The following is a 12,651-nucleotide window of genomic DNA, read 5'->3' on the forward strand; positions in this document are numbered from 1 at the left end:
CGGTATAAACATGCCGGGTACGCGGCTTTTCCTCCTTTCGCGTCTGCGACGTTCGCCATGACTGTCTCAATGCAGGATCTTGCTCTGCTTGTAAAGCAATATTACGAGAATGAGGACTGTGCACTCGTCGCTCTGTAGAAGTTCCGGACACTGAAGGGTTTGAAAAAAGTGCGTTGGTCCGATGACTGCCGTGGGTCTGGAGAAAATGATTCGTAAATTCGAAAACACAGGTTCTTTTGATGTGCAACCTGGTAGAGGGAGAAAAGGAATTGATTCGACGTCAGTGGAAGCAGTGGCCACAGCATTGCAGGAGGAGACGAGTGGTGGTGTGCAAACGTGTAGTGCACGGATAATTGTCCGAACATTGTACATACCCGTGAGCACGGTGCGTAAAATTCTACGAAACATCCTTCTGTGCTCTCCATTCTAAATTACATGTGCACGATTTGCTTCCTGTTGACCTGACAGAAAGAAATAACTTTACTTTAGAATTTCTTGCTCGCATGGAAGTGGACAATGATAGGCCGTGGAAGATTATGTGGACAGACGAAGTCCACTTTCATCTGACAGGATACCCAGAATTGTCGATTATGGGCAACGAAAAATCCACACGAAAATCAACCAGTACCATTTCATTCTGAAAAGATACTTTGTGGTGCGGGCTTGCGCCATCATTTATCATATTTTTTCGAAGAGACAGTTGCTTCCGGTCCTGTTATCTGTACCGTCACTGGTGTGTCTTTTGCGCAACCAAGACCTTAATCCGTGTGACTTCTGGCTGTGGGGCTATCTGATAGATGTTGTGTTCATGTTCCGATTTCAAACGTAACTGCATTGAAGACAGGCATTGCACTTTCTGAACGAGACCCAGGAAACACTTAGATCAGTTGTGAAACATGCTGTTTCTCTATTTCAACTTATTGCAGGAAACGGTGGACAGCATATTGAACACGTTTTGCGCCAGTCACACAGAAATTAATAATCCGATTTGATTTTGATTGATGCTTTTTATGCAGTTTTTGGCCTCAGGAAAATTTAAAATCCAATGTGATTGATGCTTTTTATGCGGTTTTTGGCCTCAGGAAAATTACAAACCGATGTAATTGATGCTTTTTATGCGGTGTTTGGCCTCAGGACAATTAAAAACCGATTTTTCCCATCCGATGTGATATGACCTTGCCATGATGGATTGGCTTACGTAACTAACAATACCACACATTTACACCCATTCCAACTGAGTGGTACACTTTGTTTAAGGTCAGACGTACACCTTAGGCATTGTTGTATAATTCATTTGAAATTTGTAGTCGACCACTCTTAAATTATGATGCTTACAGCGCCATCTATTGCTACATTTTGTAACTATTTATTTTTCTTTTGCCATACGTTTTCTCTCTTCTCCGATAATATTCCTTTGGAATTTGACGTCAATCTGACCAGTGGCGTCATTTCTACAGCGGTTTGAAAGTTTAATTAGAATTATAATCATCCTATATAATTACTGTGCTGTTGATCTCGGACCGAGTGCAAAAAATTCGATTTTTGGTAATCTTTGCTGGTTATCAATATTTCTATTATGTCGAATCGATATCTATAAATAGTTATGGAAAATTAGAAGTTATCCTGTACATTAACGTGTTAAGTGTGGAGTTGGCGCATGCATATTAAGCTGCAGGATAGTTCCTCTGCTCTACGTTCGGACGAACCGAGGTACAAATCTTTATCTTACGATCCTAATTTAGATTTCTCTTGGGCTCACTAAATCACTTTATCCTTATGCTTCCATAAACATAGCCACAGCTAATTGCCTTATCCACCAACTTTCCGTCTGTTTTTTTGTTCTGTCTCTAATGCTGTTGGCATAGCTGAAGTGTTAAGCTCCTAGCATCCTTTATTTATTGATACTGTATTGCCGGCATAGTTCGTTGTGGCACGAACCAATCCCGTTTTGAATTTTCTCCGTCTACCTCGATCAAGGTCTCTTGCTCTCATCCACCACAAGGCAGTTTCAGTGACTGGGTAATGTTTGTCTTCTGAGATGTTTTCTGGGTGTTTCTCCCTCACTGATGCAGGCGCATTGTAGAGTGAACAGCTTCGATATGTACGTATTTTGAGCGAGGTCCGTGCAACCTCGATACACAGTCGTCGAGAGACTGTTGATATCCTTGGAAACGATGTTGTTATGAAACAGCTCCGCATCAGTTCCAGAGTCACACTAAATGACAGTCATTCATATTAAATCATGACACTTTCCCGTGCTAGTCACGTTTCTGCTTCCAGCTGCATCACCTCACGAAATTTCAATAGATATTTGCTTGAGAGCAAACTGTATGGCAGAAAACGGCTTATAAGTCGATCTATACAGTTATTACGTTGTTCTAAATCTTTTGAAATGTGATGCTACAGAAGAATGATTAAAATAAATGAGTAGATCACGTAAACGGCAAGGTACTGAATAGAATTGTGGTGAAAAGAAATATGTGGCGCGACTTTAAAAGAAGGAATTAGTTGGTAGGACACACTCTGAGACATCAAGGAATCATTAGTATAGTATCGGAAGGAAATGTGGGGGGGGGGGGGTAAAAGTTGCATGGGAAGACCAAGAGATGAATACAGTAAGCAGTCTGAAATGGATGTAGGTTACAGTAGTTATTTGGGGATGAAGAGATTTGCACAGGAGAGCTGCACCAAACCTGTCTTCGGACTAAAGGCCACAACATCAGCAATACGTTGTTCTGTATGTAATATGGAAACAGAGGTGCTCAAAACAACACACCTACATCAGTCACATAACTTGTATATAGGAGACATGCTTCTACTGTAAAGACCGATAAAATTTTTTCAGAGGCGCTGGTATGGGATCGACAAGCCCGACTGCACGGTCACATTGCTTGTTCTGATACGGAGGGAGTCGATGGCGGCACTCAGGTAAAACACGTGTTTCTTGTACTCTCGACAGTCTTCCAGGAAGTTCCACTGACTATCACGTAAACAATACTACTTAACAAATTTAAACTTTTTTTCTACATCTAGTTTGTAAAAGGGTGGAAGTACCTAATTTTGGTTTACTGAATACAATGGTAAAATCAGTTTTTCTCTATGACGTCACATTTCCTAGATACACTGCAGAATAAAAAATGGTACTAGCGAAAATTTAAAAATTAATTCAAACAAAAATACACATTCAGAACGTTTGAAATAAATACTATTTTGTATGTATATATGGGCATGATGCCAATAAAAGGTCAAAATTAGTTCAGAAGATATTTTCACCTTTAATCGTCTTTGGTTTTTGAAAAATGAGACGAGGGAGCTCTTCTTTTGTTTGCCGTTTCATGACTCTTCCTAACAATTCCCCAGCAGCAGTCACCCATCATCGAAAGGTTCCATGGTAAGAATGTCTTGGTGAAAGCGTTCACCATGCTCATCGCTGACGGCTATCAAATTTTCCGGGAGGAAATGAAGGTGAGAATGTAAAAAGTGAATTTTAAGCGACATTCTACACCCCATGTCCTTGTAGTTGTCCAACAGATCATTCACAATGGAAACATAGTTTTTGTCTTTTCTGTTATCCGAAAAGCCCTTCACAATTGCTTTAAAAGAAGACCAAGCAGCTAATTGGATTGTAAGTTTGGTATCAAAGATTGGATCTTTCTGTTACGAGTTTTCTTATTTGTGGTCCAACAAATATACCCTCTTTCAACTTTACCTTACTTAATTTGGGAAACTTAAGTGATTGACGGCCTCACCTTCTTTATCCAGAGCTTTTACTAAGTTCTTGATAAGGCCCAACTTGATATGAAGGGGAGGCAAAATGATTTTATCGGGCTCAACCAATGGGGTATTGTTCACATTTACGTTTACAGGAGCATATGACGTCCTTATAGGCCATTCCTTGACTGTATAGTGGTTCTTGGTGTCACAGCTGCCCCAAAGGCACAAAAAGCAGCAGTATTTCGTGAATCGGTCCTGTACACCTGTAAGGAGTGCAAAAACTTTTAAATCACAGCAAAGCCGCCATCCATGATCCTTATATTTGATTGCCTCTAGCAGCGAAACCATGGTTTCACAAGTTTCTTTTATGTCTACTGCGTAAGCCAAAGGTACCTGTGGGAATGGATTGCCATTATGCAGTGAAACGTCTGGTTAAATCGGCAGGACAGAACACGTAGTTCAAATTGTGGAAAGGGGCCAAAAATGAGTGGCTGTCAGCTACACTCGAATACATATAACTTTATTTAGTTGCCCAAAGATTACAGCGCAAATTTCCGAGCTTAACTGTCAACTGAATATGTCACACAATCTTATGGCTTAAGGGCACAACCTCTTTAATTTATAAAATGGCTGAAGGCCCATGATTTAAAACAAAATGATAAATTTTCAAAAAGGCAGAGAGCGCAAGGTTTTATCTTTAAATAATATTTCAAATGAGGCTGAAAGCCCAAACAATGCAAGACTTGACAAGTAAGGAATTTTAAAACGGTTGGAGGCCCATTATTTAAAACCCAACTAAAAGCACACAAATTCAAACCATCGGCTATGAGCCATTAAAATACACAATCAAACACCAATAAGAAAAGGCGCTCAGAAGTTTCCGGAGGTCGGTCTGCGCTTGAAATATTAACGTTCGCTTAGGGGAGACAGGTAGTCAGCCCAGCTATATCCGATCCGCGGGCAACCTAACGAAGAGACAGTCAGCGGAACCACCAACAAGACGACTTGCTTTCCAGTACACAAGAAACTCCAAAAGCCGAAACGTAAAAGGCGTAGCCGCCCACAACCAAGTATGCATAAACTGTCAAAACTACACACACGTGCCAGCCCTTGTGACCGAGCAGTTCTAGGCGCTTCAGTCCGGAACCGCGCTCCTGCTACAGTCGCAGGTTCGAATCCTGCCTCGGGCAATGATGTGTGTGATGTCCTTAGGTTAGTTAGGTTTAAGTAGTTCTAAGTCTAGGGGGACTAATGACCTCAGATGTTAAGTCCCATAGTGCTTAGAGTCATTTGAACCACCATTTGAACACACACGTGTCGGGCAGCGACGACACGGGGAGGGAAGGACACTGCCTGAATTTTACGTCATCGGCCAGGGGAGGTAACCGGAACCCTAACGGCCACAAGGCAGAAAATTCCGCTGGTGCACTTGGACTTCAAGTAACCAAAATACAGTTAATCTTTCGCCAACTCGAACACTCGCTGTTGCTCACGGGAGTTCCCCCAACAGCTAACCACGAAAACCAACGGTACAATGTGAACAGACTGGCTTCGGTAATTAAATTTCCACTCTACTTTGATGTCCTGGGTCGGTGAGCCACGAAACTCGTAGCAATCGGAATAGATCCCTCACACTCCGACACTGCGTAGAGACCGCCAGCGGTTCCGGCCCACTGCGCCGCGCGCAGATTTCCTGGCTGATCCACACCAACCAACCGACTGCCACACATCAACACGGAGACAGCACCAAAATAATTGAGCAGTCGCCATCACAAGCTACACACAGTTTCACGAACACTTGCACGAAGGACTAGGCAATACTAACGGCAGCGACTGTGCAATAACAAGGACGATCCACGAGACGGCACACGCAAGCAATCCATAAGCGATCGCCGGCCAACACACAAGTCGTCCGACAAGACGACCGATCGACGACCACCCAAGGTGGTCCGCACTCAAGTGATACGTATTGGCAACCGTCGGGCGGGTCATGGCTGTCCGGATCTCACTGCAGCCACGCCCCGACTGAACTTCTGCCGCGTCCTGAGCCAAACACTGCCAGATCCGAACTGCACTGTTAGCGCCTCCCAACTCACTGGCAGATCCCAACTAACCCGAACACACGACAGCCGAGAAGTAATAGCAGTCAGCAGAGACAATACGCCAGGGCTTATATCGATAAGCGCCGCTGCTGCCAATCACGGGCAGGCAAGGCGGCAACTCAGTGACACCAGTAATTGAAATTAAGATAACGAGGTGGTAGTACAGTAAAAACAGGATGTCAAACGAGATGTGGCACGAACACGAGCCACGCACGGCTCATGCAGCAGTACTGCTTTCAAGCTGGTTTTACTAGAGTCAATAAATAGTCGCCACTCCTGTGGATTATGTTGTATACCTAGCTGCATCATCAGACCTTTGACACCTCTACATACACACACTGAATTTTGCATATCGAAGTATTGAGCGAAGGAAGCACCTCTTGATCTGAAACAGGAAATTTTTGTCCCTCGAGCTAGAAGGTTCCGTTGTTGCAGTCGGGACCCAAAGAGTTCAGCTTTCTGTTAAGAAAGTTTTACATCGCGAACCAAATCGCTGAATTCCTTTTGATTAAAAAGCTGAGGCAAAGTGTCATGATATTGAGAGCAGTGCTCTTCTATATGTTCAATACTTTCTGATTGACTTGACATGGTGTCTGGTCCCGTGGCTTTCAAGTTACAGACGGGAACAAGCAACGCTTCATCATGGGGCACAGGCAAATGCACTGAAGATACATTTGGATACTTTACTTTATGTCTAGTTTTGCTTGAATGTCCCGAAATATTTGTAAGACAGAAGTAACAGTCTGAATAATGGTCATTAGGCTCACATCACACCATCGGAACAGAGAATGGCATGGCTCGGCGTTTTCCTTTCAACCACTCGGTTATGGTTGTAGTACAGGTTATGCAGGCAATATGAGGTGCCAAATTTTTATCTAGATCATCAACAGGACAATGAAAATACAATTTATATGCCGTCTTAACCAAATCAGTGATTGGTTTTCTTTGGGCTTTAGGAGTGAATTTCCCACACACGTAACAAAAGTTTTCGGGATGGTTTAGACAGCAACGAGATTTACTAGTTGTCATTTTTCTTAGTGTAAGTTTTAAACACAAAACGTTTGCACTATCTTTCGCAGGAAACACTCACTGAGGACCTTTCACGCCACTGGATTACCACACCAACCATTTACTGACGATGTGTAGGTCTTCTAGCTCACCTCTGCGAATAAAAAACAAACAATTAAACATCAAAACAGAACAGCAAAAGGCAAAATACTGAATACGAGAAATAAAAGACTTTTAAAAACTCAAAAAATGGTACGTGCTAGAACATTTTGAAAGGTATATTCGGATTATACACCCAAAAGACATAGTAACTGATGTATCACATCCCAGATACAAAATGGCTGTTGACAACGTGCTAACGTCATATATGAAACTAAACTGAATATCCCCTTGTAGATAGAACGCAGTATTTCGTCACAAGCAGGGAAAATTTATCGTAAGTTAAAACAGTGTCATCTTACCAGAAGGAAGAGGAGCGTTTCTGTTCACGATAGACAAGAAGTTGCTGAGTTCCATTACACAGTGCTATCATCTAAGAAGGATAGTCTTTGATTTGAGCCATTAAAAATGTTTGGTGGAAGCCTGCGACTGTAAAAACAAATTATTTATTAAATAATTTTCCTGCTACCTGTCACAGTTTTCTTTTTGCACAAAATGTTTGGAAAAATGATTCCCATTTTCAACTGCGTTTTCTGAGTGCTATGCCATTTATTCGTTATGTTTTCGATGTGTGAGTAGTTGCAGTGTTCTGTTGTCGTTACTGCAATACGTAAAAAATCACGTAATTTTTATTTAGCGATCGAACTTAATGCAAAATTAGTGGCAAAATTCGGAAAGAACTTTTATTACGGTCCACTTGTGCAGGAACTCACACGTATTACACATCACATACAAATTTCTGTACACAGTATACAATGAAAATAGCAAACGTACGAGGGTGAGTCAAATAAAAACGTTAAATATTTTTTTAAATATTATTTATTGTGTAGATAGAAGTGGTACAAAGCTGTATCACTTTTCAGCATAATCTCCCCCATGCTCAATGCAAGTCCTCCAGCGCTTACAAAGTGCATAAATTCCTCTATAAAATTTTTTTTGGTAGTCCGCGCTACCACTCATGCACCGCGTGGCGTACCTCTTCATCTTCATTCTTCATGCTTCAAGCCGGCCGCGGTGGTCTAGCGGTTCTGGCGCTGCAGTCCGGAACCGCGGGACTGCTACGGTCGCAGGTTCGAATCCTGCCTCGGGCATGGGTGTGTGTGGTGTCCTTAGGTTAGTTAGGTTTAAGTAGTTCTAAGTTCTATGGGACTTATGACCTAAGATGTTGAGTCCCATAGTGCTCAGAGCCATTTGAACCATTTTTCATGCTTCAATGTCATTCAGTGTCATTCGGCGGTTTTCCTTCACTATGGCTTCAATTGCTGCAATGTTCTGTGGAGTCACAACTCGTTGTACCTGACCTGAACGAGGAGCATCTTCCGCTGAAGTCACACCATTTGCGAACTTCCAACTCCATTCGTAGACTTGCTGCTGTGACAAACATGCATCATCCTACTGAACCTGCATTCGCCGATGAATTTCAATAGGTTTCACAACTTCACTACGCAAAAATCGAATAACAGAACGCTGTTCTTCCCTGGTGCAAGTCGCGAGTGGGGCGCCCATGTTTATACTGATACTGCGACGGTATGTGTGAGTCTGCAGTATGCTACCACCTAGAGGCCATTCTACACGCTGTTTGTAGCACGCTTACCGACTTACAGGATAACGGCGCGAAATTTCGATTTGTTATTATAAATTTAAGGTTTTCATTTGACTCACCCTCGTACATAAACGAACGGTTACAAATATGTTTTTAGAAGCTGCCAACAGTCTTTGTATAACTTTCATTCGAAACTTATATTAAGCTATAGGAACATTACCATTATCACTAGAAGAGCCTACACCAGCTACTGTAGCCTCTCGAATTTCAGGAGCAAGATCTGTTAGTCTTTCTATGCAGTTTTATGGCATTTGATATTGCAGGCAAACTACAGAAAAATTGCGCCTACTTGAAAGGGATCTTTGCTTTTCGAACTGTTATATCCCATTTCACTACACCCTTCAGACGTAGTGGCGTGTCAAAGTTCCTACACTGAGACGGTACGAAAAGCAGCGAAAACGATCCAGATGCCGTCAGTGGCGACCACACTACACTGAGGTGGCAGAAGTCATGGGATACCTCATAACACTGTGTCGGACCGGCTTTTCTCCGGTGTAGTGCAGCAACTCGACGTGGCATGGACTCAACAAGTCGTTGGAAGTCCCCTGCAGAAATAACGCTGCCTCTGTAGCCGCCCACACCTGCGGAAGTGTTGCTGGTACGGGATTTTCTGTACGAACTGACCTTTCGATTATGGCCGTAAATGTCCGATGGGATTCATGTCGAGCGATCTAGGTGGCCAAACCATTCACTCGAACTGTCCAGAATGCTCTAATCGCCAACAACTGTGAGATTGCGCATTTCCATCTGAGCTGTGCACGGCTCATGTTCAGGCCATTTATTGTTTGTCATCTTCAATTACGGTACTGGCGCCTCGTTTTCTTATTCCATTTACTGGCGTCACTAACTTCCTGCCTTACTTGCCATTGAGCCGCAGCAGCAAAATGGTTCAAATGGCTCTGACCACTATGGGACTCAACTGCTGTGGTCATCAGTCCCCTAGAACTTAGAACTACTTAAACCTAACTAACCTAAGGACATCACACACACCCATGCCCGAAGCAGGATTCGAACCTGCGACCGTAGCAGTCCGCAGCAGCAGCGGGTATCGATAAGTGCACTGTCGTACCATCTCTGTAGTGGCCGATAGTATTTCCAGGTCCTCGTGTGTCAGCTAGTCAGTTGGAGACGGACCAGCAGTGCAGTCGGCACGCAGTAGCAGTGTAGCCAGGGACGGAGCGCCGGTGAGGCGCGGACAGCCAGTGCTCGCCGACCGCTGGCGGCACACACGAACTGTCGGACGGAGGGAGGTTGGAGCGGGACGACCGTTGGTTGGTCGTTCGGTTGGTCATCTCATCGGCCGGCGTATGTTTGGTCCTTTCACCGTTTCCGGGCCTTGGTAGATGGTCGGTTGGCGTGGAGCAGCGAAGAAGTCTTCGCGGCGCGTAGTTTGACCGAGGCCTGGCGGAGTCCACGCGCGGTCGGATTGGTTGGTTGGTTGGTTTGGGGAAGGTCATCGGTCTCATCGGATTAGGGAAGGATTGGGAAGGAAGTCGGCCGTGCCCTTTCAGAGGAACCATCCCGGCATTTGCTTGGAGCGATTTAGGGAAATCACGGAAAACCTAAATCAGGATGGCCGGACGCGGGATTGAACCGTCGTCCTCCCGGCGCGGTCGGAGTGTGTGGTACTGCTCCCATTGCTACGAGGTCCGTGGCTCACCGATCCTGGACTTGAGTTTTGACTTAATCTACCAGCAAGTCATGACTGTCCACATTGTGTCGTTTGGAATTCGTTGTCGGTTGTTGGCACATTCCCGCGAGCAACAACGTGTGTTTTCAAGTTGGTAAATTTTTGCCACCCTCTAGTGGAGTTTAACTGTACTTGATTATTTTGAATTGAAGTGCACCAGCGGAATCTTCTGCCTTGTGGCCGTTAACGTTCCGGTTACCTGCCCTGGCTTGGCCGTTGACGTAAATTCAGGCAGTTTATTTTCCTCATCGTGTTGTCACTGTCCAGCACAATGTATAGTTTGGCAGCTCAATGTGTAATTTGTTATGGGAGCCAATACCTTCTACGTTGTTCCATTGAACTCCCTGTTGTACGCTGGTCGGATAGAACGGAAGTTATCTCGTCGGTGGGTCCATTGACTTTCAGTCGGTTGGGTGTCTGACTGACAATGGTTGGGCCGACTGCCTGTCTCACCTAAGAGAGCGTTAGTATTTGAATTCCAGGCCGACCTTCGGAAACTTCTGAGCGCCGTTGGGTGTACTGCCTTTTCTCATTTGTCCTTGTTGTTTGTATTTGTACGGCTTCGAGCCGATTTTTAAATTTAGGTTGTTTTGCCCTTAAGGCGTAAAATTGTTTGGGCCTTCAGCCTAATTTAAATAAGTGTTTTAAGGTAAGGCCTTTGGCCTTTTAAAAATTTATTTTGATTTGAGTCTTAAGCGATGGGCCTTCAGCCGATTTTTAAGTTAAAGTTGTTTTGCTCTTAAGGTGTCAGATTGTTTGGGCCTTCAGCTGATTTTTTAAAAAAATTAAAGTTGTTTTGCTCTTAAAAGTGTGAGATTGTTTGAGCTTTCAGCCTAAATGAAAGAACTGATTAAAGATAAGGCCTTCTGCCTTTTAAATTTCTGATTTTGATTTGAGTCTTAAGTTATTATCTTTGAGCCGATTTTAAATTAAAATGGTCTTGCCCTTAAGGTATGACATTGTATGGCACATTCAGCCCTTAATAAGGTTACAAAAATTAATGCTGTGTTTTTTTAAAAATTATCTTGGTTGGCTCTTGTAATGTTCGGTCAAATATATATAGTTGTATGTTCGAGTGTAACTGACAGCCACTGATTTTGGCACCTGAGGATTTCTGAAATGGAATGTCCCATGCGTCTAGCTCCAACTGCCGTTCCACGTTCAAAGTCTGTTAATTCAAACCATGCGGCCATAATCTCGTCGGAAATCTTTTCACGCGAATCACCTAATCACAAATAACTGTTCCACCAATGCAGTGCCCTTGTATTTTACCACGCCTCATCATATGCATCAACCGCATATAAGAAGGGCAACGAGTGGGATGCAAGTTATCACCAACAGCACCAGTCAGTGACGCGGATTCAGTGTTGTTACCTGTGCAGCCTGATATCTTGCAAGCAGCGAATCAGTTCATACGCGGGCTTCATCGTCGCATTACATCGGTGAACTTCATCGGCAGTTCAGAAGAGTTCATCATGGGTGGAAACGAGGAGTCCGGTATTCCTTGGCATCAAGTGGTTTATCAATGGCCGACAGGAGTTTGTTTTCATCAGTTTTTGGCCAGAGGCATCATCTACGCAGACCAGAAATGGTCTTAGTGGCTGAGCCGCGCTGACCCCGGCTTATGCCTTGCTTTAAAGCTTCGCTGTTACTCTGCATGGTTTCCCGCGGTTATTGCGGTTATGCAATGGTCCTTCCTCTTCCTACGCGTGGCAGCAGCGGTGTGTATCGATATTTGCACTGTATACCATCTTTAGTCTGATGTTTGTAGTTCCGGCTTGGCGGTGTGCAGCCGGTCGGTCGGTTGGAACGGTTAGCAAGCAAGTCTCCGCGCAGCGCAGTCAGCCGGGCCCGCTGGCGGTCTCTGTTTACTGTTCTGAGTGCTACAAGGTTCGTGGCCCACCGACCCAGGAATGAGAGTTGAGTGGTGATTTAATTACCGAAGCCACGTCTGTTCACTTTGTCCCATTCGTTGGTGGTTCGCTGTTGGCAGTATTCCTGGGAGCGACAGCGAGTGTTCGAGTTGGTGAAGATTTAGCCACCCTGTGGTGGAATTAACTATATTTTTCGGTTAGAAATTCAAGTGCATCAGCGGAATTTTCTGCCTTGTGGTCGTTTGTGTTCTGGTTACCTGCCCTGGTCGCTGACGTAAATTCAGGCAGTGTCCTTTCCTCACCTATTGTCGCTGTCCAACATGGTGTGTAGTTTTTGACAGCTTAATGTGTTTTGGATGTGGGCGGCCATGTCTGTAACGTTTTGGCTTTGGGACTCTCATTTACTGGTCGGTGGTTACCAAGTCGTCTCGTCGGTGGGTCCCTGACTGTCTCTTGGTTTTGTTGGCGGCGGATCGAGCATAGTTGGGTCGACTTCTTGTC

Source organism: Schistocerca cancellata, chromosome 3 (genome assembly GCF_023864275.1).
Source record: "Schistocerca cancellata isolate TAMUIC-IGC-003103 chromosome 3, iqSchCanc2.1, whole genome shotgun sequence".
Classification (NCBI taxonomy): Eukaryota; Metazoa; Arthropoda; class Insecta; order Orthoptera; family Acrididae; genus Schistocerca; species Schistocerca cancellata.